We start from the raw sequence: 27,868 nt of genomic DNA, 5'->3' as shown, positions 1-27,868 counted from the left end.
GCGGACTGGGCAGATGAGAACTACAGCGAGATCCAACAGCCAGGAAGACAGTTCTGCAACACTATGGAGAGCAAAAAGCATGACAAGGCACAAAAGAGATCACTGTCAGCCAATGCAACCAGGGAAAACACCAGCTGTGATGGCTAATTGTCCACTGGACCTGGACTTCCAAGGTTGAGAGAGTGGAACTGCCTCAGTGCAACAGTTTTCCCACTTTAAAAACTCTCACATAGGTTTCCTGTTATTGTCGGATACAACAGACAACCACCAGTAGTATCAGTAGTGTTCTCATTTCTTCTGTCCTTCATTTAAGTACACAATTTGTTACTCAGTTAAATGGTACTTTGCCTTTTTTATACCTTTCCAACTATTTCCATGAAACTTTGGCTAATTGGGACAGGCTCTTATTTAGGCTTTAATGCAGTGGTCCCAATATGTCCCAATTAACCAGAATCCACTGGACTACTCTGAGACCAAACACATCCCTACTTTCTAAGCTTCCTACATAGTAAAAAGGTTAGCTTTATTTCTCACATGTGCATCAAAACATACAGTGAAATGAATCATTTTTGAGTCATATCAAATCTGCGAAGATTGTGCTGAGCAGCCCACAAGTGTTGTCACGCTTCCGGCGCCAACACACCATGCCCACAACTCACTAACCCTAAACATATGTCTTCGGAATGTGAGAAGAAACCAGAGCTCCTGGAGAAAGCCCACAAGATCATGGGAAGAATGTACAAACTCCTTACAGAGAGCAGCGGGAATTGGACCCCAATCCTAAACCTGGTGCTGTGAAAGCTCCGCTAACTGGTATGCTACCATGCTGACCCCAGTGTGCCTCCAGGATTATAAATTCAGAGCATTTTAATCACATATAGTGTAAAGATCTAGTGAACGGATTGGGTTAAACTACACAGTTTATGTACATTATATGATGCAGAGGGTTGGAAGCATAAGAGTTGTATGCCGGATAGGGAGTAAAAGACTTTTGATGTTCAAGCAAATGCTACACTCAGCATCCGTATGTGCACCACAGTGTAGCAGTTAGCGCAATGCTTTACAGCATCAATTATAAGATCCAGATTCAACTCCCGCTCTGCCTACAAGGAGTTTCTATGTTCTCCCCATGACTGTATGAGCTCGCTCTGGTTCTCTCCCCCCTCCCCGTTCCAAAGACCCATGTTTAGGGTTAGTGAGTTGTGAGCAGGCTGTATTCTCACCAGAATTGTGTTGACACTTGCGCACTGCCCAATACAATCCACGCTGATTGTTTTGAAACAAATGATGCACTTCATTGTATGTTCCAATGTACGTGACAAATAAAGCTAAGCATTCATCCTTAATAACTCAGTCAGCAGTAAACATTGAATTTCTCATTTCAACCTTTAGCAAGTAAAGCTACACCAAGCATCAACTTAAATTATATCAGAATCCTATGTTGAAAACTTATACAAGTAAAATTTTCCTCTTTATTAGGCTCTGCCAAGCTAATGAACAAAATTACTGAGAGACCCAAGGCTCCCCCTCCACTCTCTTTATTCCATCATCGGGGGAAAAAGCATAATCCATTTAATATCCATTTAGTCTCCCCTATACTTCAGAATTACAAACAACAGGAATTCTGCAGATGCTGGAAATTCAGAATTACAATCAGGTTTATTGTTACTAAAGTCACTGGGTATATTTAAAGTGGAGGGTGATCGGTCCTTTATTAGTAAGGATGCCAAAGGTTATGGGGAGAAGGCAGGAGAATGGGGTTGAGAGGATTAATAAATCAGCCATAATGGAGCAGACTCGATGGGCCGAAAGACCTAATTCTGCTCCCACGTCTTGTGGTCTTAAGGTCATGAAATTTCTTGCTTTGAGGAGGCAGTACAGTGCTGCCGTAAAGCGGCCATTAGAAAGTACTACAAGCTGTAAGGATTGGTATATTGGTAAGTAGGTAGAGATGGATAGAGAGGGAAAGAGGAATAGCAAGAAAGGCTTCACAGAGTGTCCAGAAGTCCAATGACACAGCATTGAGCTTCCCACAGAATTAAATTATACAATCAAATTTACATTCTACCACATTACCTGCAACTTAGTCGTTCACAGTATGACAATAAACTGATTGAACTTGGGTTTAAAATCCACTGGAACTTCACTTACACTGCCCAATAACCATTATAATTACTTTAACAGATGCTGGCTGTTTACTCAAGTACTTCTCTGCTCATGCCAAAACCCACTGCAGTTTAAAGACAGCAAATTGGATTCATGAAACCTCAAACTCTGCTAAGGTTAGAAATTTTTTTTGTACAGTCAACGGATTCTATCACGGACAACCAGTTGCAATGTGGTGCCCTCCCAAGTGATCACATACAAGCTAACTAAATATCAACCAGCAAAATACTTGAATTTTCTTAAATGCCAAAATTCACAAAGTTAATAAAGTACAAAAATACAAGTGATAAAGTGGTATATTGGATTATCCCCAAGAAATGTTATAAGTTAATAAAGAAGTGCAGAAAGTGTAGTATACAACTAAATAAAAAGGTACCAAGAAATGACCAATACAAGAGTCATTGTCACAGTTAGTTCTGACACAATGATTAAACAGAACCCAAAGGAGAACTTCTGGCATCGTCTTCCTTGTTGTTCAATCCTGAATCCTCAATTTAAAACACCATATTAGTTACTTTTTTTTTCATGAGACAATGTTTAAATTTAATAGAATATAGAACATAGAATACTATAGCACAGACAGGGCCTTTTGACCTATGATGTTGTGCTGACCTTTTAGCCTACTCCAGGATCAATATAACCCTTCCCCCCCACATAGCCCTCCACTTTTATATCATCCATGTGCCTATCTACGAGTTTCCTAAATGCCCCTAATGTATCTGCCTCTACCACCAGCTCTGACAACACGTACCACACATCCACCACTCTAAGTAAAAAATAAACCTACCCTTGACATCCTCCCTTCAACTTTCCTCCAATCATCTTAAAATTATGCCCTCTTAGTGTTTTTATTTAGAGATACAGTGCAGTGACAGGCCCTTCCAGCCCAACGAGCCCACACTGCCCAATTACACCGATGTGACCAAATAACCTACTAACCCATATGTCTTTGGGATATGGGAGGAAACCAGAACACCCAGAAGAAACCCATGCGGTCATGGAGAGAACGTACAAACTCCTTATAGACGGAACATCATCATGAGTCTTGATGAGGAGTCCAAGTCTGAAACATCAACAATTTATACCCCTCCATAGATGCTGCCTGACCCACTGGGCTCCCTCAGCATTTTTTATGTTGCTATGGATTTCCAACATCTTCAGAATCTCAAATGTTCATGATAAAGCAGCCCACTTATTGGCACCACTTCAGTAAGCCTAAACCATGGGAACACAGTATTAACCACAAAATACACTGCAAAAATTTGCCCAAACTTCCCAAACCCACATACTTCATCATCAAGAAAGAGGACAGCGGGTTCATGGAGACATCTCCATCCCCAAGTTACACTGCATCCTGACCTCAAAGTATATCACATTTTTCACTGTCACTCAGTCTAAACTCGAGAACTCCTTCAACAATAGCGTTCATGGTGTATCATCACAAGGGCTTCAGAGATTCAAGGCAACTCATCACCATCTTCAAGGGAAATTATTCTTCTTCTTAAGGCCATCACCCCTTCTGGGGCATAGGCTGCTGACAGCAGCTCACCAGAGTACTCCATCCTGGGCCAGTCCTTCAAGCTGTCTCCAGGTATAGCCCATCTTATAATCTGCTGGACAAAGATCCTTCCTCTCTCAGGAATGAGGGCTCTTGAGCTTCCGCTGGCATTTCTGTAGCTCCAGGTTTTCAACAGGATGGGGTTGCTAACCCTATGCCCAAAACTCCTGCTTTTGCAGCCTGGCTTGGGACCATCCATGCTGGAGTTCAAAGGCAATAAGGAATGGGCAATAAATGCTGGCAACGTCAAGATGACAAAAATGAATGAAGCAAAACAAGACTGATACGTTCACTAATTTGCCACTGATAATAGGGGTGTGGCTAGTCTAAACAATGTCATCAAAATACATACATTTATATCACCATGTACTACCTTGAGATTCATTTTCTTGCAGGGATTTACAGATAAAAAGAAATACAATGAAGTCTCAGAAACAACCAATGTGCAAAAGTTGACAAATTGTGCAAATAGTGAAAAATAAATAATACTGAGGATATGAGTTGGAGAGTTCTTGAAAGTGAGTCTTTAGATTGTGAGATCAGTTCAGAGTTAAGGTGAGTGACGTTATCCACACTGGTTCAGGAGCCTAATGGTTGAAGGATAATAGCTATTCCTGAACCTAGTAGTGTGGGACCCAAGGCTCCTGTACCTCCTGTCCAATGGCGGTAGCAAGAAGAGAGCATGGCCTAGATGATCTAGCCAGGATGATCAACCCGTTCTGAATGGTAGAACAAGCTTTCTGACTCTCAGGATACAACTCATACTAGCTTTATAAACTGTTTTCAAGATGTTGCTGCACACATGTAAAAGAAGTATGCATATACAGCAGATCTAATCTCCATTATGATGACTGCTGGCTTACATTCTGATTGTCTAAATTCCTCATTTCAGTCTGTAAATAAGCCATTTCACATCAATGTCTGCATCTTGTGAAAGAACCGTGGGTGAGAGAAGATGCAACATCTAAAGTGACCAAACAAAAAGTAGTTTACAGCAATGTCTTCTGCTAGGTATAAATTGTTTAGCCATCAGCACCAAGTACATACCTTAAAGCGTATAATCAAGATTACTGACACATTTTCTACAAAATATTGTCCAATATTGCACAATGCACCTCCAATAAAAAGTAATAATTCTTCCTGTTGTTCCATGAAGTTTAAGCTAACTAGCTTCCAGACTCTCAGTTTAAGGAATATCACTCAACAGGTTGTAATTACCTGAGAGCACGCTTACTCACACTGCTGTTTCGCCTTCCACCGATTGAATCTGCTCTCCAAACCTATCTATGTGGTCGATTGTGACTAGTCAAGAATTGTTTCTCTGTGATGAGTAACTTAGAAAGACCAGTGGGCATTATCCACCTTCATACTTCAGGAATAAACTAATGTTAATGGAATCTAAATTCCATTTCCAGCTCTCAAGTTGTAACACTGCAATACACAAATAAGGTATTAACAAATGCCTTAGCATGTTCTGCAGGCACAGGAGGTTGAGCAGGACCTGGATCCCATTCACTTTTGGGGAGCATCTTAAAAATGCCAGGAGAAAAGACTAAAGTTCCAAATTCCTAAAGGTCAAAGGGCTACTCTGAAGCTGACCTTCAGACATGTGTTGTTCACTCTATACGAGGCCGTATGTCTTAAGCCGAGCAAAACCACTTGGCTTCTAGCTGGAAAGGTTGCAATGCAACACAGTGAGTGAAAGGGGAAGGGTCACAGGAAGACAAATGCAAGGTTACAGCAAAACTATGATTGCAAATCTCAAGGGGTCATTCTTTGAGGTATAAAGGAACAACAGCAAAACCAATTAGCCTGTGATGCCAGGCTTGGGTTGGGTCACAGAGCCCATTTTACAACAAATTATCAAGATAAGGCAAATGTCAGTGTCACAGAACACTACAGCACAGAAATACAGTATTCAGCCGATCTAGTCTGCGCCGAACACTGAATCTATCTTGCCCCATTACTTGCACCGAAGCCATACCCCTCCCATCCATGTACCTATCCAAATTTCTCTTAAATGTTGAAGTCAAACCTGCATCCGCCACTTGCGCTGGCAGCTCATTCCACACTCACCAACCTCTGAGTGAAGTTGTTCCCTCTCATTTTCCCCTTAAGCATTTCATCTTTCACCTTTAGCCCATGACCTCTAGTTGTAGTCTCACCCAACCTCACTGGAAAGAGCATGCTTGCAATTACCCCATCTATACCCCTCATAATTTTGTACAACTCTACCAAATCTCCCTTCAATCTTCTGTGGTCTAGGGCAGGCTTTCTCAAACTTTTTGCTCTGGAGGAACCCTTGAAATAATTTTCAGGTCTCGGGGAACCCCTGCGTAAAATGATTGTACCTACAGCCCAAGGTATGTTAGCGTGATCAGTAAGTTGTAGATATAATAATCTAAAAATAATTGTCAATGCTCTTTTTTAGCCAACCTTTCTTCAAAAAAACAGTTAAGCTTAGCTTTCCTTTCTTGAAGTTAATCTCTTTTTCCCTTTCATAAATTTTAAAAACTGATAAGGCAAACATAATACGTTTCTGTTAAATAACTGGCATAAGCCAAAATGGAATTTAATTTTTCTAAAGGTAGGCTCTGTAGATTTAATCTAAATACAGTAAAGGTTGTAAATTGATTTTAATTAATGCTATTTACAACATGAAAATTTATTGACAATGTTGAACAGTAAATCTACTAAAACCCATCAGCCAAAGCAATGTGAAAATATATATATAGCCTAAGACACGATTTTACAGAAGACTTTGAAAAAAACTTTTTCTTACCAAGTGACATGATCAGGCTCAAATATAAGTCTAGCATGTAAAACCTGTGCTTGTGTTTTGCTAAACAAATACTCAATTCTGGGTCGAATTTGAGATAAGCACACATGGATTTTGCCTTCAACTGAAATGAGATGATTTCTATCCTTGCTCTTGATGTTTGTTAAACAAGAAAAAGCTTGCTCACACATGTAAGAAGTTGAAAACTGCAGCAAAATATTCATTCCTTTCCTATGAATGGCAGGATACTATTCTTTTACAGAAATCCAGAACTTGTCCAGGGACAGGTCAGTAAATCTCATCTTGAGTGCACGATCAGAGTGCAGCTCACAAAGTTCTTCCTCTTCTCTCAAAGTCAAGTTCTCCAGCTGAGCAGAAATTCAGAGAAAGAGTCCCTCACCCAGTTAAACACTTGTGTTGAAAATACTGTTGAATTTTGTTCTGCATTTCTCCCAAGTGGTTTTCAATAAGACTCAAGACTTTCTGATACCCTTTCTCACTCTCAAGCCCAAGCAGCAGTGGAAACGTTTAAGATTTCCCTTTGCAACATGATTTTTTTCAAAGATTCAGTTTCCTTTTAAATCCAAGAATATTGTCACTTAAATCAAAACATTTTCCCTAAGGCCTTGCAGAAACTAACTGGCTCATACGATGAAAACGTCTGTCAAGTAGGCTAGTTTCTGCAGCCATTCTTCATCTTCAAAGCACCCAGTAAAACCTGGCCTACTATTTTCTTGAAGGTACTCCTGCAATTCACCTTTCAGCTCAAACACCCTGTTGAGAACTTCCTCTGTGTGTAGCAAGAAATCGGTGTGCTCTTTGTCCAGGTTTCCACAGTGTTGTTTTTAAAAACATTCTTGAGTGAACTGGTCTTTGTTTAATAAAGTTAACCATTTTCATAGCATCATCCAGAACTTTTTTCATCTAATCTCCAAGAGTTTTTGACATCACCACCTCTCTGTGAAGAAAGCAGTGTTATGATAACATCAGGATTTTCTATTTTTTCACAACAGCAAAATGACAGGCCAGCAGCTGAGTCATGGCACATAAAAATTCCTTCTTTAGAATGAAAATTTCCCTCCAATTTTCCACTACACAGTAGAGTTTGTTCATTCCCACAAGGGGAAGTTGGGGGAGGGACAGGCTAATGTCACAGTTCAGGTTGGACAAGCCTAGTTAATGCTTGGAAAACACACTTTACAGTCATCAGCCTACTGTCCTTTCTTCCGTTCAATACAGCCCTCACCAATTATCAAGGGCCTCTCTTATCTCACGTCAAAAACAAGAGAGTGGACTCAACCAAATAAACGTGGTCCTACTGCGCAGTGCCATACTGGGCTGAGAGGCCTCTAATGCGATGGTTAACAGGGCTGCTTGGTCACTGCACATCACTGCCAGTGCTAGCATCGTGCAATGTTCAAAAGACAATATTTAGATTTTTTAATCACGACCTCTCGCGGAATCCCGGTTGAGAAATGCTGGTCTAGGGAATAAAATCTTAATCTATTCAACCTTTCCCTATTATTCAGGTCCTCAAGACCCAGCAACATCCTTGCAATTTTTCTCAGCACTCTTTCAATCCTATTTTCATCTTTCCTGTAGGTAGGTGACCAAAACTGCACACAATGCTCCAAATGAGGCCTCACCAATATCTTATACAATTTCAACATAACATCCCAACAATTGACTTATGAAGGGCAATGTGCTAAAAGCTTTCTTTACACCTCTATCTGCCTGTGATGTCACTTTCAAGGAATTACTGATCTCTGTTCCCAGAACCCTCTGTTCTACTGCACTCCTCTTCTCTTAACTGATCCAGTTAACCACTTTATCATCCGCCCAAGTTAGTGCAGTCTTTCACTGATTTTGTTAAGCTTATTATTTCATAGGTTTATTAAGTATGCCCATTAGAAAACAAATCTCAAGGTTGTACATGGTGACATATATGCACTTTGATAATAAATTTACTTTGAACTTTGATATAGATGACAGCAACAACAGACCCAGTGCTGATACCTGCTGTACACCACTAATCACAGTCAGAGAGGCAACCATCTGCAACCACTCTCTGCTGGGTATCTCCTGTTCATAGTCTTCTGCTGCTATAGCCCATCCACTTCAAGATTCAACATGATGTGCATACAGAGATGCTCTTCTGCACACCAATGTTGTAACGTGTGTTTATGTGAGTTACTGTCATTTTCCAGTCAGCTTGAGCCAGTCTAGCCATTCTCTTCTGACTTCTCTCATTAACAAGGCAATTTTGTCAATAGAATTATCACTCACTGGATGCTTTTTGCTTTTCCCACCATTCTCTGTAAATTCCAGAGACTGTTATGCATGAACATCTCAGGAGATCAGCAGCTTCTGAAATACTCAAACCACCCCATCTGGCGCCAACAAACATTCCAGGATCAAAGTCACTTAGATCTCATTTACTCCCCAATCTGATGTTTGGTCTGAACAACTGAATCGCTTGACCATGTATGCATGCTTTAATGCATTGCGATGTGCCACATGATTGGCTAATTAGATATATCGATAATTAGATACATTAAATAATTAAGGTAATAAGTGGGGAGTTTATAAACAACATCAGTTTCCCCCTATTTAGTCTCATTTTACTCGTCTCATTGATCGGTTTGAATTAGACACATGCTGTATTTTCTCCTGGCAAAAAAAAATGTTGCCTCATTGAAACCAATAGAGCTTTTATACTGAAGTAATAACCAAAGATTGGACAAGAATATTTTCTATTTTCCTTATTTTTTTTAAAGTAATTAACCAGATCAATGGAACACCTCTAAGTTGTTCCTGACCGAGAAAGTTCCCAAGTGTACAGAAGCCTCATCATCTCAAGCATGCAGCAAAGTGCATTTATATAGCAATTCAGATATAAAAATGTGATAGAAGCTTGGTTACAGCAGCAAATTGTCTATCAAATTCAGAGAAGTGACATTGCCAGGTGGTAATGTTCAGCCAGAAACCCAAAAAGTGGGGCAAGATGCCCGAACAAGTCAAAGACCAAGTACATTTATTATCAAAGTATGTATACTAAATACAACCTTCGTATGCATCTCCTTACAGGCAGCCACAAAAAAAAGAAACCCAGTAGAACCCATTAAAAAATGTGCAGGGGGGACAAAACAAATTGTGCAAGCAACAAAAGGAAGCAAACAACTAAAGTTCTCAAAGATGAGTCCACAGATGACATCACTGTCATCACTACTGCCGATTCAAGAACCCATTAATATCACTAAAAGTCACAAAAATTAAACAAGATGGGAATATACAGGAGAAAAGAATGCAGTGAGTTGTAAACAGGAAAACAGAAGTTGTCGAAGACTTTTTTTTAATAGCAGGGTTACAGGCCCTTACGAGCCCGCGCTGTCCAATTACACCCTTCTGACCAATTAACTTACTAACCCCTACATCTTTGGAATGTGGGAGGAAACTGGAGTGCTTGGAAGAAACTCACATAGTCACAGGAAGGATGTACAAACTCCTTACAGATCACAGCAAGATTGAACCTAGATTGTTGGCGCTCTAATAACATTATACTAACTGCTGCACTACTGTGCCGTCCATACAGACTATGTATGGTTTTTGAAATAACATGAAGTGAACAGGAATCTATGGAGATTGGCAAGGACAAGAACAAGATTTATTTTATCAAGCATTTCACCTTTAATGGAACTCCAAGCAAAGTAAGCTCATTTCAAAAGTAGGTCGATAAACATCAGTTTATCAAGAGGTTTTACTTGGTCATACATTTTTAAAGAATTGAATTAGTTAATGATCTTTGTATGTCACTGCTGAAAAAGTAATTACCAAATGACAACTTGCCAACTATTTTATGACAATCCAATTAAGTTTAGAATTTTGTGTAAGCTGAATAAACTACATGGTAACAAGTCTCAAGCTGCACTAGTAGGTCGGTATTTTCTCATTCATAGCAATGGCAATTAAAATGAGAGGTGATGAATAAAGGTTTGCTCGTAAGGTCAGCACAACTGACTACTTGCAAGCACCATTTACACGGTAGTGTAGCAGTTGGTGTAACGCTTTACATTAGCAACTGTAAGATCGGGGTTCAATTCCCGCCACTGTCAGTAAGTAGTTGATATGTTCTTCCCACGACTGCGTGTGGGTTTCCTCCCACATTCCAAAGGCGTGCAGGAAAGAGTCAATGACTTGTGAAAATTCTACGTCAGCAAATCGTAAACATGAGAAATGTTGCAGATACTGGAAATCCAGAGCAACACACACAAAATGCCTGAGGAACTGAGCAGGTCAGGCAGCATCTGTGGAAATGAATAAACGGTCGACATTTCGGGCTGAGACCCTTTTTCAAGACTACGTTGGCACTGGATGTTTGGTGACACATGTGGGCTGCCCCCAGCACATTTTCAGACTGTGCTGGCTATTGACACAAACAACACATTTCACTGCATGTTTAGATGTACTCATCGCCTTAATTTCCAAAATACTAATTTTGAAAACTAAATTGACAACCGGAATTGAATTCTTAATTTACCGCACTTATTTTCAAAGCAAAATGGGGAAGCAAGGTGTATAAACAGCAGCAAAACTTAATTACAATCAAAGTCAAAATTGAAAGGTCACTGTTGTAATGCAGCAGCACATTTGTCTTTTTGCATGCAGTAGGGCCAATATTGATGAAAATGAAAAGGGAATACATACAAGCCATAGACAACCCCCGGTCCTTCCTCATGTAAAATTATCAGTGCAAGTAGCCAGTAAGATAATGTACTGTCATTACATTTTATCCTACATAAAACCTATTTTCAATCACTGCCCAAGAAGCATTTTGTTCTTCTGTGGATACATATCCTTTCAAGATGTGTCCAACGTGGCAGGAATGGAGTTTTTGATATATGCCATTACCAGCCATTCAAAGCATTTCAGGATGATTGGCGTCAGTGCCAGCAGACAGAAGTCATTTTGTTCTGAAAGTGTAGAGCTGTTTGGTACAGAAATGACGGTGGCTGATTTGAAGCATATGGGGTCACCAGCTTGGATGAATGACGTGTTGAATAAGTTTTTGAAGACATCAGTAAGCTGGTATGCACACTCCCTGAGTACTGAGCATGGGATTTTCTCTGGCCCGGCTGCCTTACAGAGGTTGACTCTCTGCAGAGTCCTTCTCATGTCTGCTGCTGTGGCAGACAGTGGCTGCCTACCTGGGAGGGGGGAAGCTTACATTGAGCTTAGAAAAATAGAGGGCAACCCTAGTAACCCTAGGTAATTTCCTGGGTAACCCTAGGTAATTTCTAAATAAGTACATTTTAGGCACAGCGTTGTGGGCTGAAGGGCCTGTATTGTGCTGTAGGTTTTCTATGTTTCTATTACGTTGCACGCCTCGAAGCATGCATAAAAGTTGTTTAAACCATCAGGGATAGAGACGTCACTGCCATCAGGGATAGAGACATCACTGGTACAGTCAACACTGTTTCTCTTCGCATAGTCAGTAAGGCCCTTGATGTCCAGTCACCTATGCTGCAGATCATCCTTGGACAGGTGTTCCTGAAATTTTTGAGCATAGGAGTTCTTTGCCCCTTTGTTGCCTGAGAAGATTTCTCCTCACTGCCCTGAGACTTAAAGGCAGTGTCTGGGCTTTTGTAGGGAGTGCAGCTGAGAGCTCAGCTGGGACTTCTGGCTGGGTGGTGAGATGACCGTTCATGAGGTACTAATGTCACCTGCACACTTACTGATGTAGACGGTCACAGATAAGGGATACTCCTTGAGGTCTGTTTCTTCTCCATCTGTGGTGGCTTTCTTGAAGATCTGCAAGTGTCTGTTCAAAATAGTTCAGAAGTATAGAGATTGCCTCAATTAGGCCATACTGTGATGGAACTTTTGACTGGTTTCTCCATTTTCAGTAGCCACCAGTATGCTGGAGTTAACATTGTGGAGATGGGGTCAGAGAGGCCTAAATGGGGGTGTGGGGTGGCTTTGTAAGTACCGCGTCTGTAGAAACGTGGTCCAGTCTGTTTGTTCCCTAGTGGCCACAGTGACATGTTGGAGGAATTTGTGTAAAATGCCCTGCAGGTAACATGACTGAAGTCTCCTGCAGCTATGAAGAGACCGTCTGGATGATTGTTTTGTACAGAGTTAACCATATTGTAAAGCTCTCCCAGTGTGTCCTTGGCGTTCATACTCGAGGGGATGTAGACAGCGATGGTGAACATAACAGTAAACTCCTTGAGCAGGGAATGTGGTTGGCATTTAATTGTAAGATACTCAATTTCCCCTGAGCAGTGACAGCTAACTACAGATGAATTGTGCACCAAGCTTTGTCAATTCCACCTCCTTTGGATTTCCTCAACAGGGAGTTTCCGTCTGCGCAGAACAGTCATCCCGGGTTGGGCATGTTTTTGTTTAACCACGTTTCACTCAAACCCAGAATGCAGCAGTTTCTCATCTTTCTGTGCGTTCATTCTCCATCCCAGTGAGTTTATTTTGTTTTGCAGCCAGTGGACGTTGGTCAGGAAAAGTGAAGGTAGTGGCGGTCTGGTGGGGTTAGCTCTCAGCCTAGCTTGTTCCCCCAGCTCTCTTGCCACATTTCTGCTTCTTTTCACACTGCCTGCGTCTGGCACTAAGCCACCTAGGCCAGGTCTGGTGTCCGAAGAATTCCTAGTCATTGATCACCACTACTAACTCTGTTGCTGGTGGCTTAGAAGTGATTTTGTCCAAGAGTTCTGCATCACTATGTACTGAGATCCCTGACTAGAAACTATGAAACACGATCTAAGAATTTGAAACTAACACCATTATTGGGAGTCCGAGAAGCCACTGCGTTCCTGCATGCCACCATTGCTAGTAAAAGCATATGTACATGTATGTACACGGAAGCCAACAATTCAAAAGTTTTGTTTTATACTATTAAAGTAATTCTATGGTACAGAACCAAGCTTGTCAGATGTACCAAAACATAAACACAGAAGATTCTGCAGATGCTGGAAATCTGGATTAACACATACAAAATGCCAGAGGAACTCAGGTTAGGCAGTATCAGTGGAGGAGAATAAACAGTCAACATTTCGGGCTGAGACCTGTCATTACGCTGTCTACGGAGAGGAATAAACAGTCAAGTGCTGATGAAGGGTCTTAGCCCAAAATGTCAACTATTTATTCCTCTCCATGGATGCTGCCTGGCCTGCTGAGTTCCTCCAACATTTTGTATGTGTTGTCAGATGCATGACTTTCTTTGAAATAATTTGAAAACAAATCAAATTTTCAAGGAGACAGATCTTCAGGCATCCTGGCCCTTTTTTTGGGATTTCCAAACATCTCCACCTTGCATCATTGCTTCTCCAGATTTGATCGACAACACCAATTTGCCACAGACATTATCAGTTAATATTCAGCCCAATTCATTTAAAAATCCACAACAAAATGCTTCATTCCACATTCCCAATCAGGAACCAACTCTTTATCTTTAAGATGTCTCCTGCTTTCTAATTCATTGCCAATCAGTAGATGTAGAGATGTCCCTACATACTGTATATAAATTATAGCTGCAAGTGTTTGCTAGATAACTATTTTCCTAAATAATTAAAATAACAAAATGCATGCAGATTATTTTATTCAAAGCATGATATTTTAAACGATTATAAAATCAAATTTCTTGACACAAGTTTTTTCAAAAGGAAAACTCATTCACTACCTTTAACTTGGACTCTATCCCTCCCAAGATCCACTGGAGTGATCGTCAAAACACAACTTACCATATCTGTCACCTTTTGTTCAGGGTCACCAAATATTAGCTACAGGCTTACACCAGTTAATTAGCAAGCTGCTGCAGTGAATTCATTATATCAATCAATTGAGGTGATACCTCTTAACATATAAATTAGTTTTAAATGAAAGGACACCATGTTTTAATCCCAAATGAGGGTGAGGGAAATAGTTTGCTTTACAGCATCAGTGCATTCTATTGTATCTACAGTCGCATTCTTCTTCAATGAGGTCTGAAGATGTGGATCCTAGATCAGCCTCTGAAGACCCACCAAAAGACAACCACGTAGGACAACATCATAGTTGGCTCAAGTCACTACACTGCTAATAACCACAGCTGCATTGTATGTTGATAAAACATATCAGACAATATAAACACAAGAAATTCTGTAGATGCTAGAAATCCACAGCAACACACACAAAATGATAGAGGACATGTCAGCCCATGGCCTCCTATAGTACCATGATGTGACAACGCTCAGGGTGGAGCAGCAACATCTTCTATTCTGTCTGGGTAGCCTCCCACCTAATGGCATGAATATCGATTTTCCTTCCGGTTAAAAAAATTCCCACCCCCCCCCTTCTAATCCCCACTCTGGCCTCTTCCCTCTTCTCTTTACCTGCCTATCACACACCCACCCCCCTCCCAGGTTCCCTCCTCCTTCCCTTTCTCCTATGGTCCCACTCTCCTCTCCTATCAGATTCCTTCCTCTCCAGTCCTTTATCTTTCCCACCCACTTGACTTCACCTATCACCTTTTGGCTATCCTCCTTCCCCACCTCCCACCTTTCCATTCTGGCATCTCCTCCCTTCCTTTCCAGTCCTGGAAAAGGGTCTCGGCCTGAGACGTCCACTCTTTATTCATTTCTAAGCCTGACCTGCTAAGTTTCTCCAGCATTTTGTGTGTGTTGCTTTGGGTTTCCAACATTGCAGAACTTCTTGTGTTTATAAATGCTGGATGAACACATCAGGTCAGGCAGCAGCTACAGCGGGAATAAACTGTCGTTGTTTTGTGCCGAGAGTCCTAATGAAGGGTTTCAGCCTGAAATATCGACTGCTTATTCGACTCCTCATAGAAAGCCACGTGGTCACAGGGAGAATGTGTTGAGTTCTTCCAGCATTTTGTGTATAACAGACAGAGAAAATTTGCGAAGCAGAATATGACAAAATAATATACAAGCAAAATTGTGAGGTAATGAGCAACACACTGAAGTGAACGAACTAAGATGCTGCTTGCTGCCGCTTACACGCGGGAGGGAGGAGAGCTGGGGGGGTACTTTGGGGTTCTAACATTTAACTGCCCTTCATTCTTTGGGGCACTCCTCTGTTTTCATGGATGTTTGCGAAGAAAAAGCATTTCAGGATGTATATTGTATACATTTCTCTGACATTAAATGTATCTTTGAAACTGCCAGGAAGATACAAAGGTTCATTTATTATCAAAGCATACAACCCTGAAACTCTGAATAACAACCACATGCTGTGGAGTCGGACATGTTTCTATAAATGCAATAAGCAAAACTTATGCAAGTGCATGAATTTTAATATGTTGGAGCATAGAAGAATGAGGGGAGATTTGAAGAAGGTTTACAAAATTATGAGGGGTATAGACGAGTAAATGCAAGTAGGTTCTTTTCACTTAGATTAGGAGAGATAAATATGAGAAGACATGGCTTTAGGGTGAAAGGGGAAAGGTTTAGGGGAAAGATTAGGGGGAACGTCTTCACTCAGAGAGTGGTGGGAGTGTAGAATGAGCTGCCATCTGACATGGTAAATGTGGGTTCACTTAAGTTTTTTTAAAAAATTGGATAGATATATGGATTGGAGAGGTCTGGAGGGCTACGAACTGGGTGCAGGTCAACGGGACTAGCGGAATTAAGTTTCGGCACAGACTAAAAGGGCCGAATGGCCCGTTTCTGTGCTGTAGTGTTCTATGGAATGGCTTAACATCATCTGCCCAAAGACTCCACACAACCTTTCCATCTCTTCCCCTGTGCACCCAATTTTTTAAAGCCAAGATTTCTTTTCTATCACTGGTGCTTACAGCCCAGTCCATCAGAGGCAAAGCCCTCCCCAACAGAGTACATTTCTATGGAGCACTGCCAAAAAAAGCCGCATGCATCAAGGACCTCCACCATCCAGGCTGTGCTCTCTTCTTGTTGCTCCCAGTGGGCAGGAGGTACAGAGGCCTTGGGTCCCACACTACCAGGTACAGGAACGGTTATTACCCTTCAACCATTAGGCTCTTGAACCAGTGTGGATAACTTTTGTTATATTTATTGAAATGCAGCACAGAATAGGCCCTTCCAGCCCTTTGAGCCATGCCGCCTGGCAATCCCCCGATTTAATCCTGGCCTAATCAAAGGACGACTTACAAACACCAATTAACCTACCAACCGGTACACCTCTGAACTATGGGAGGAAACCAGAGAAGTCAGAGGAAAGCCATGCAGTCATGGGGAGAACATACAAACTCCTTACAGGCAGCTCTGAACTGATTCCACAACCTACAGACTCCCTTTCAAGGACTTTACAACTCATGTTCTCAGTATTATTTTTATTTGCATAGTTTTTTGTCAGTCTTCGTTTATGTACAGCTTTTCATAAATTCTATTGGATTTCTTTTTCCCTGTAAATGCCTACAAGAAAATGAATTTCAAGTAGTATATGGTAACAGAACAAATTTACTTTGAACTCATTAATTTATAACTTCACTTTCTTGTACTATTTGCTGTCATATTATAGATCAATTTTGTGTTGTCATAGTTGACAACACTTTACCTCAAAATCAAAAGCTTCTGAGTTCAACTTCACAACAGAACATAATTACTTAGTCAAGTCACAAACTTCAAAGCAACAATGAGCCGTGAAAGTGATACAAATCAAATGATATTTTGAGTAAAGTTCTCCGATTTGCTGGAGACAACTGAATGAGGAGAACGTTAAACTCTTCATGTCTTCATCAATAAAAGGAATACCAAGATTATTGTAAAAACTAAGCAACACCTACAAAATGCTGGAGGAACTCAGCAGGTTAGGGAGCATCTCTGGAGAGGAATAAACAGTTGACGTCTCAGGTCAAGACTCTTCATTAGGTCTGGACAGGAAAGGGAATCTGGCATGTGACAAGGGAAGGTGGATGGGTGGGGGAGGAGTGATGTAGTAAGCTGCAAAGTAATGGGGAAGAGGTAAAGGGCTGAAGAAGAAAGAATCTGATAGGAGAGAAGAGTGGGCTATGGGAGAAAGGTAAGGAGGAGGGGCACCAGAGGGAGTGATGGACAGGTGAGGAGAAGAGAAGGGGTGAGAGGCAAACCAGAAGGGGAATGGAAAAAAGACAGAAGGGGGAAGGGATTGAAATTAGTATGTTAGAGAAATACATCAACTTGGTGGCCATCTTGCACTCCCTTGATCTTAGCTGAGTGATGAATAACAATAACTGCAGCAACTTCACAAAATGCATTTGGGGCTAGAAATACCACGCTGCTGGCACCAAACCTTCCTTTCAATAGATCTCTGTTGAAGGATTACAGTTCAGTCATTCTAACCATAGGCCCACAGGAGAGTCCACTACAGTAATTTCCATCACTACTTTCCCAAACTGGGAATGGGTAAATTTGAGGCCTTACTTGGATAGGATAAGCTAGCGTTTACAAAGCACGTTTCATACATAGAGATATAGGAAAAGGACAAGGTCACTCAATAAAAGATTAAAAGATCAGTTGATCTGGTCCTGAATTCGTTCTCCTCAAATCCTTTAATCCCTCATTCAATCAGTCTCAGCCTTGAAGACTGGAACTAACCTTTGGGAAGAGTTATCCATAACTAATCTGCCCTCCATGTGAAATGTGCTTCCCCATTTTGCTTCTAAAAGACCCATCTTTAATTTTGCACAAAAGAGATAGTTTCCATGTTTCAATAATATTACATCCTAGACCTTTAAAGGAAGTAACTATAGAGATAGTGAACACCCTAACTATCATCTTGCAAAATTCAATATATTCAGGTATTGTTCCTGTGGATTATTGGATACCAAATGTGACTACACTATTTAAGGGGCAGGGAGGAGAGAGGAGTGGAGGGAGAGGATTAACATGAGATATACCAACCTGTTAACCTAATGTCAGTGGTGGGGAAAATTTGATGTCTGTAAAGGGAGTAATAACAGGCTATCTTTAAAAGGATAGCAGGACTGAGAGAGCCAGCATAGACTTGTGCATCTGCTCACTTCCTTTCCTATCCAGATGAAGGGTCTCGGTCCAAAATGTTGACCATTTATTTCCCCTCCACACATGCTACCTCAGCCGCTGAGTTCCTCCAGCATTTTATGTGTGTTGCTCTAGATTTCTGGTATCTGCAGAATGTTTTGTTTAGAAATTACTGTGCCTCCCAATTTAGTGTTCTTTGTACACAATATTTCTCCATCCAAGACGTTACTACATTATGGTGAAAAACCCATGCCACACTACAGGTTCCTCAAGATTTGATCACTTATAATTAAATGCAATCAAATTATTTCAAGCAATACACACAAAATGCTGGTGGAATGCAGCAGGCCAGGCAGTATCTATAGGAAGAAGTACAAACAACATTTTGGGTCGAGACCCTTTGTCATCCTGTAGATGCTGCCTGGCCTGCCACGTTCCACCAGCACTTTGTGTGTGTTGCTTGAATTTAAAGCATCTACAGATTTTCTTGTGTTTGCGTTATCAAATTATTTCACTCTGCTTTGCACTTGTGTACTGGAAATGACATTAAACAATCCTGAATCAAATAACAAACCTTTTATCCCATCAACCTCCCATCAATTATTTTCTGAGCTCAAAACAGTGCATCCAATTCGGTGTGCACGCTGCCCATGAACATTTCAGGAAAAAGACTGTCCAGAGGCCTGATGGATAAAACGCATAAACGGGCTCCTGTCCAGTAAGCTGCAATATCAAAATATTCACCCGCACTGATTTCCACTGCAAATTAGCAGAGTCCCAAGAGTGACAATGGGATTACCGATGAGTTAGGTTGTCATAGAGCTTGCATTTTAATTTCTCTTTGGAAAAAGTACCATTTATCATTAAACTCCGGCTGAACAAATCCAAAAATCAATTGCTTGCTCAAGTTTGTTCTTAAATATCAGTGGCAGGGACTGGAGGACCTGAGATATATGGAAAGGCTGAACAGGTTCGGGCTTTATTCCCTGGAGTGTAAAAGATTGATGGGAGATTTGACAAAGATAGACAAATTATGAGGGCTATAGACAGAGTAATGTAAGCAGGCTTTTTACACTGAACTAGAGGACATGGGTTAAGAGTGAAAGCTGAAATATTTATGCAGAACCTGAGGGGGAACTTCTTCACTCAGAGGGTAGTGAGAGTGTGGAATGAGTTGCCAGCAGAAGTGATGGATACGGGTTCAATTTCAACATTAAGAGAAGTTTGGATATGGCCATGAATGTGAGGGGTATGGAGATGCAAGTCAATGGGACTGGGCAGAATAGTTTGGCAGAAATTAGATGGGCTGAAAGGCCTGTTTCTGAGCTCTACGACCATCAGATCACACAGCTGAAATTGGTTTTGATTTTGTATATGTATTCACATTTGCAATTCTGTACTGTCAATTTCATACTGCTTTCCCTTTCCAGGGAATTTATTACACAAGTTTGAAAGCAAGTGTTTTTTAAATATAAAAGCTAAAACACAGATTAGTCAGGACTGCTCCATATTTTTTTTTAAAAATAGGTTCCCTAATTGTTCAGAGCACACACAAATATTCAAACAATTCTGAAGTAACTTTCCTTTATAAAGCAACCCAAAGCACTTCAGAAATATTGAATTAAATTTGAAATAGCCTCATTAAAAGATATTATGGCAAGTCTCCAAAAGATTGGTCAGAGATCACTTTTAAGGAGGGCTTTAAAGGGAGAGGCCTGGGTAACAAGATGGAGAGAATTCCAGAGTTTAGGAACTTGTCATCACAAGCACAACCGCCAATGTGGTGGGGTAAAGCAATTGCTAAATAATCAAGGGGCCATAATTGGAAGAACATAAATATTCCAGAGTTCTACGGCTGAACATTGTAGGTGGGGAGCAGCTGTCGAAAGATCTGTTAACAAGTATCAACATATTTAAAATCTGCTAACAATTAACACAGGCACATCCTGCCCTACTCCTGGGTGGCATGGTAGGTAGTGGTAAGAACAGCGCTTCACAGTAAGGTAATTCAGGTTCAATTCCCACCGCTGCCTGTAAAGAGCTTGCACCTCCTCCCCATGTCCGTGTGGGTTTCCTCCCACAATCCAAACAGGTACTCCAGTTGGAGGTTAATTGGTCATTGTATGTTGTCCTGGGATCAGGCTAGGATGAAATAAGGGGATTGCTGGGTGGTGTGGCTTAAGGGGCCAGAAAGGCCTATTCTGCACTGTACCTCAATAAATAAATAAATCAATCAATTAATTAATTAATTAAATAGATAACAACTCTCTACACTCACGACTGTGTGGCTAGGAACAACTCAAACGGCATCTGTAGATTCGCCACTGTCGTTGGCAGAATCTCAGGTGGCAACAAGGAGGCATACAGGGGCAAGACAGATCGGCTGATTGAGTCGTATAACAATAACAACCTTCCACTCAATGTCAGCAGGACCAAGGAATTGATTGTGGACTTCTGGAAGGGAAAATCAGGAGAACACATGCCAGTTCTCATCAAGGGGTCAGTGATGGAAAGGGTGAGCAGCTTCCCGCTCCTGGGCATCAACAGCTCAGAGGATCAATCTTGGGCTCAACATACTGATGCAATCACAAAGAAGGCACAACAGCAGCTATACTTCTTCAGGAGTCTGAGGCAACTTGGCACGTTACAAAATACTCTGGCAAATTTCTACAGACGTACGTTGGAGAGAATTCTAACTGGTTGCATCAGTGCCAGGTTTGGAGGCTTCAGTGACTGAAAGAATGGGGTGCAGGGGGTGTAGTGAGCTCCATCACGGGCACTGGCTCCCCAATATCGATGTCATTTTCAAAAGACGAAGGCAGCATCCGTCATTAACGATCCTCACCACCCAGGATATATCGAAATCTCATTACTATTATCAGGGAGGAGGTACAGGAGCCTGAAGACCCACTCTCAATATATTAAGAGCAGCTTCTTCACCTCCATCATTAGTTTTCTGAGTGGTCCATGAACCCCTGAACACGATTACCTCACTATTCCTCTTTTTCACTATATATGTGACTATTTTTAAGGTTTGCAATGTGTGGAGGTATAAGGCGCTCCTTCCCTCCGCTCACCTGCAGGTCACCCTAAGAAAAGGTGTAGCACCTGCTTAGCCTCTCAATCAGGATCATGAGAAGCCATGAGAACAAAGGGGGGGGGGGGGATGGTCAGATGAGCAGCCGATGCATGTCAAAAGTCCTGACTATGCGACCACTGACACCAGCAGACAATGGCTGGGGTCACTTGTCTTTTAAAGACACTGCCCAGAAGGCAGCAATGGCAAACCACTTTTGTAGAAAAATTAGCCAAGAACAATCACGGTCATGGACAAGACCATGATCGTCCACGTCATATGACACGATAAATAATTATGATGATGGTGATGATGATGGCTGTACCACTGCCGCAAAATAACAAATTGCACAACATATCAGTGATAATAAACCCGATTCTGATTTTGCTCAAATAAGAATATTCTAGGTCAGCTGAATGCTGAGGAGTTTGAGTTGGAACATGCAGAGTTCTAATGACACAAGGCATCTATTGGAGAACTCGTCTCGAAGTAATAAACACATTGAAAAGGGTGACAACAGTAGCCAGGCCAATGCACAACTCGTGTAACATGATGTTATGAAGATAAGAAATTCAACCCTGTTGATGCTACAGACATTTCACCCAAGATCCATCTTGGAGGCGAACAGGCGAGAAAGATTCCGCAAGCTGCAAAGCGAAGTAGACTCAGCCAGATCCATCACGAGCACAATCTTCTCCACACTGAGGACATCTTCAGAAAGTGTCACCTCAATAATGCGGCACCCACCATTACACACCCTCATCATCCAGGATATGCCCTTTTCTCATTACTACCATCAGGGAGGAGGTACAGGAGCTTGAAGACACACACTCAGTGTTTTAGGAACGGCTTCTTCCTCTCTGCTGTCAGATTTCTGAATGGACAACGAACCCATGAACACTAACTTTTTAGTATTTAATTTTACTATAATTTATAGTAATTTGTTATGCCTACACTGTACTGCTGCTTGGTTCATTAAGATTGTCATAAGTCAGGAATGGTAGCGGGAGAAGCTCCCACTACCTATTAAATGCTCCCAATGACGTGCACCTCAAATAGCCTCTGGCAACCAATAGGCTCCTGGCCTTCACATGTGGCTCAGCTACAAAGCCTGGCAGAACAGTTTCTACTGACAGGAGAAGGGGCAAAGACGGCTTACTGCACCTTAAAACCAGTCACTTCAGGCAGATTGGGCTCATCAACTGTGATTGGCAGCTCATCTAGGAGAAGGAAAACTCAGATCCCAAACCTCCACTTCATTGCCGCCATACCCACTCATGGGGAAGGCTTTGGGAATAAACCCAGCCAGAAAAATCCAGAGCTGGAGTCCCTAAGGCAGTCCTATGTTGAGTTCAACGCTGACTGGGGACTCCTGCGACGCCACTCGTACCAATCCGTATCGGTCTCCGGCAGTCCTTTGGATTCATCAGCTGCAAGGAGAGGGAGAAGCTTGCTACATGGGCAACACCTTGCTCTGCATATCATACTGCTCTGACTTGTGTATCACATAGACAGCTATGACACAACAGCCATGGTTGACCCTGACCAATGGAAGGCTGCCATGAAACAACAAATTTCACGACTTATGTCAGTGATGATAAACCCGATTCTGATTCAAACTGGGAGCATCCATGACGATGGGAATGCAGGTAATGAGAGGTTGTTGATCCGAAACTGACTTTGTCCCTCTTTTCACAGATACTGCTCAATCTGCCAGCATTTCCCCACATTTTTGATTTTCAATTTCACATTTCCAGCATCAGTTGTATTTTACTTTATCAATGGTACAAACAGAGTGGTTGAGCCTTAGATAGCTAGCTACCAGAGAGAAAAGAATGAAGATTGTGGCTTGGTAGGGACAAAAAGCAATGGTTCAATCTTTACAACATATACCCACTTTTTTTTCCACAAAACATAATGCCAGTATACAGACTGCCATTCCTCTCTGCGCCTTTTGGCGCATCGGGCAGCAACCCTGCACTTTGTCCAACCAGATTCGAACCCGACACCACTCACCTCGCAGTCCAGTGCGGATGCCACCACACCACTGGCCAGGTGTGGGTACACTCACACACCGTGACAAAACTGATTCAAAATACCATATATTTTCCCCATAGTAATCTGCTCTTTAAATCAAGAAGCCTACATACATTTCAGAAACATGAATTAAAAAAACACGCATAGCAGTGGAAGACTTTAAGTTCAGTCAATTTAATAAATTCTAGAGTAAAATCAAAAAGACAACTTCCATCTTTAAGGACCCCCATCACCCAGGTCATGCCTTGTTGTCATTGCTATCATCAGGAAGGAGGTACAGAAGCTAGAAGACACACGCTCAATGATTCAGGATCAGCTTCTTCCCCTCTGCCTCAGATTTCTGAATGGATGCTGAACCCATGAACACTACCTGACTATTTTTTAAATTTCTGTTTTAGCACTACTTATTTATTTAATTTAACTATGTAATGTAGAGCAACGTACTACTACAAAGACAACAAATTTCACAACATAAGCCAGTGATTTTAAACCTGATTCTGAAAAATCAAAGTCGATTCTCATATGCACAAAACGTGCAACAGCATCACAGATACATAACATCTTATACCAAACATCTCAAAGAAAAATATAAATTAGCTCAGTTTTAAAAGGTGGACATTCAGGATGATGACATGGAAAAGCCAATGATCACCAAATTCCAACTGGTCCACTAATACCCTTTAGAACAGGGATTACCAACCTGTCTTATGCCACAGATCTCTACCATTAACCCAGGGGGAAGTGGACCGCAGGTTGGGAACCCAAGCTTTAGGATAATCTAAAACCTCAGTCATTTTGGTCTATGTGCAATTCCAGATGTAAGGTGGCCAAACTTTCACTTCTCTATGAAAAGGCGAGTTCACCCCGGGGGGTGATCAGAAATTACAGGTGCTCATTCCAATGTCTTTCTTGCCACAATGTCCACATCTCACAAAAAGACAGAGTATTAACACCATCCTTGCTGATGGCAGGGTGTAAACCAATTGTAGATGCTGAACTGCACTCTGACAGAAATTGCCAAAAAAATCTGTTATAGTCCAGCACTTTTTTGGTTTGCGTTTAATGATGGAAAAGAATGCCTAACAGTGCAGCGCTACATTTTGCTTAGCTACGTCTTCGGGAGAAGGTGGTGGAATCCTAAAGAAGGGTGTCGGCCTGAAATGTCAACTATCTATTCATTTCCACAGATGCTGCCTGACCTGCTGAGTTCCTCCAGCATTTTGTGTGTGCTCCCTGGACTGCCTGCATATCTTATGAGGACAGGTTGAGTGAGCTAGGGCCTTTCTCTTTGGAGTGAAGCAGGTAAGAGGTGGCTTGATAGAGATATACAAGATGATAAGAGGCATTGATAGAGTGGACAGCCAAAAACTTTTCCCCAGAACAGCAACAACTAAAATGGGAGGGCATAATTTTAAAGTGATTGGAGGGAAGTATAGTAAGGGGGGAGAAATGTCAGAAGTAGATTTTTTTTTAAATATTGAGTGGTGGGTACACAGAATAAAATCAAAAAGGACCCCCATCACCCAGGTCATGTCTTGTTCTCATTGCTTCTATCGGGGGGAGGTACAGAAGCCTAAAGGCACACACTCAAAGAGTCACAATGATTTCTGAATGGACATTAAACCCATGACTACTACCTCACTACCAGGGAGAGAAGGGTTTGATTGATCTTGGAGTAGGTTAAACAGCTGGCACAACATTGTGGGCCAAAGGGCCTGTACTGTGCTACAATGTTCTATGTTCAACGGAAATCAATAAATGCGGTACATGATGAATCAATCCAAGGGACTTCGGAGTTCTGTACTGGTGTTGTAAGTTATGGCAATTCCTTCACAATACTAATCACAGAGTGGCAAAGGATTGACATGCACTTCAGCAATCTACAGCTCCTGACAGAAGACCTCAAGGCATGAATGTTTGCTGCAATGAAGGCAAACTCCTCAGCAAACCACTACGGTCTCTCTACCAGCCCACAAGTTTTAAAGAATGAAAGAATGCCAACTTTCTTTTAACAGACAGAGCATGATACAACCAGTAAGTAGAACAACGTAGAAATACGCACATTACTATACACAACATTTCTAGTTAGTGGCAATGGGGTGGTGGATACGGGGAAAGAGTCCAAGGAAGTAAGAATTACATGAGGATTAACAACCTCAGAAGAAACTTCGCAGCCTCGTGGAGTGGACGGGCAGGGAGGTTGAGACAGGATGATCCAGGAAGAGGGAAGCCATAAGAAAGGGGATTTTGATTTCGCACTCTAACAGTGAAGTGGGGTGGTGTATAAGGAAGGGAGGGAGACAGAAGGGATTGGAGACAAAGAATGAAAATGGCAAGTGAGATATAAAAAATGTCAGAAGTGGGGGAAGAACGGTAGGGATGAGGGGAAGAGCAGGAGGAAGACAATAAAGAGGTGAAGGAGAAGGCGGAGGGGGGATCAGAGGGGGATCGGGCGGGGTGAGCGCGGATGGGGAATCGAGCGGGAGGGATACGGAGGAAGGATGGGGCGGATTATGTGGGGGGGTATATAGAGAGGCGATCAGGTGGAGGGGAGGAGGGGCGATCGGGTGGGGGAGGTCAGAGGGAGGATCGATTGGGGGGATACGGATGGGGGAGGGGAAATAGGGCGGGGGGAGAGAAGGATCAATGCCGAGGAGGGAGGACTCCGATGCCGGGGTGAAGATCCGATGTCGGAAGGGGGAGTGGGGGGGGGTTCCAATGCCGGGAGCGGGAGATCCCGATCCCGATCCCGGGAGGAGGGGGCCACCGGGGGTAAGGAAAGGTATTTTGCCGCCGCCGCGTTTACTCACCCCCGCTCCGCCGCCACCGCCGGCCTCTCTGTCATCGGCCCTCTCCCCCTGCTCCCCCCCACCCCAGCCCGCCGCCTCCCAGTGGAGCGGAGCCGGGAGTCGGTGGCCTGGAGCCGGGAGCCGGGAGCCGGCCGCCGCCTCAGGCTGAAGCCTCGTCCCGCTCCCGCACAGGCCTCAACTGACATCTCCCGCAGGAGGTCAAAGGGCGCGCCTGGCGCCAACGAGCCTCATCGTGCGGCAAGATGGGCGGGTGAGCCGCCGCCGCCGCGCTCAGCCAGCGAGGAGAGCCGGTCCTCCGGCCACCCCGGAGCGTCGGGAGTTCGTCCCTTACCTTGCCGGCAAGGCTGCGGCGATCCCTCCCGTCCGCTCTCACGCACCGGGTGCAGGCGAGCAATCCGGCCACACGCCCGCAGAACCCCTTGCAAATAAAAAGGATTGTCAACAGTCCTGAAACGTCGACTCCATAGATGCTGCCTGACCTGCTGAGTTCCTCCAGCACCTTGTGTGTGGGATGCTCTGGGTTTTCCGCACCTGCAGAATCGCCTGTGTTTCGGATTCTCACCGGGTCGGGCAGCATCTGTAGAGGGGGGGGGAGCAGTTAATGGTTCAAGTGGACCATCCTAAGCAAAAGCTTTCTTTTCTCTCTCCCCCAGTCAGATCTGGCAGAATTTTCTACAGATTTGCAATTGTTGTTTTATAGTTAAAGTTCCGCACGCTTAAAAGCGAGGGAGCTGCGTGTATATATTCCACGTCAAATCACTTCACAGCCCCGTGTGGTCATTGCTGAGGTCGAGGGTGAAAGGCACGGCAGCCAATTGGCGCACTGCAAACTTCACCAGCAGGGTACGTGTCTGCCCAGTTGCAATGAAAAACTTACTTGCAGCGGCATCGCGGGCACTGAGCATAGCACTCGCAAGAAAATATAAACACGATTTTTACAAGAATGCAATTACAACAAAAAGCACTTATTGCTTATAATTAATTTAAATATTTCAAAATTTATTGAAGTATCTATTGCTTATTTACTATTCTTACTTGGTTTTCAAAGTGGTCATAGTGTTGCGAAGCTAATGATGGGGGTTGTGCTACAGAATCATTGAGTGTTAGAGCATAGAGATAGGCCCTTCAGGTAGTACAGCATCTCTAGGAAGAGGTACAGTTGACGTTTCGGGCCGAGGGTCTTGGCCCGAAACGTCAACTGTACCTCTTCCTAGAGATGCTGCCTGGCCTGCTGCATTCACCAGCAACTTTGATGTGTGTTGCTTGAATTTCCAGCATCTGCAGAATTCCTCGTGTTCGCCCTTCAGGTAGTGTTGGCCCTGCAAGCTCGTCCTTTCCGCCCACAGACACAAGAGGTACTGCATACAGATGCTGGATATCGACAGCGATAACACCCAGTGTGCTGGAGGAGCCCAGCGGGTCAGGGCAGCATCTACGGAGGGGGAATAAACAGTTGACATTTTGGGCCGAGACCCT

General features: G+C 42.7%; 1 protein-coding gene across 6 annotated transcripts in view; it reads right to left on the bottom strand.

Annotated features, from left to right (window-relative positions):
* LOC134355408 (fibroblast growth factor receptor substrate 2-like) overlaps positions 1–27,134 on the bottom strand; it is a 97,918-nt gene extending 70,784 nt beyond the window's left edge. For 2 of the 6 annotated variants that reach the window (XM_063065252.1, XM_063065250.1), the window contains exon 1: positions 26,724–26,844. The gene's annotated coding sequence lies outside the window, so the exon portion shown is untranslated. Of the gene's footprint in view, positions 1–26,392; positions 26,440–26,723; positions 26,845–26,871 lie in introns of those variants that run through there. The other 4 variants (XM_063065254.1, XM_063065245.1, XM_063065249.1 and 1 more) reach the window with 4 other exon arrangements.
* Positions 27,135–27,868: the final 734 nt, after the last annotated feature.

Source organism: Mobula hypostoma, chromosome 13 (genome assembly GCF_963921235.1).
Source record: "Mobula hypostoma chromosome 13, sMobHyp1.1, whole genome shotgun sequence".
Classification (NCBI taxonomy): domain Eukaryota; kingdom Metazoa; phylum Chordata; class Chondrichthyes; order Myliobatiformes; family Myliobatidae; genus Mobula; species Mobula hypostoma.
Note: the sequence above shows the minus strand (reverse complement) of the source record. Positions and strands in the feature narration are given on the sequence as shown.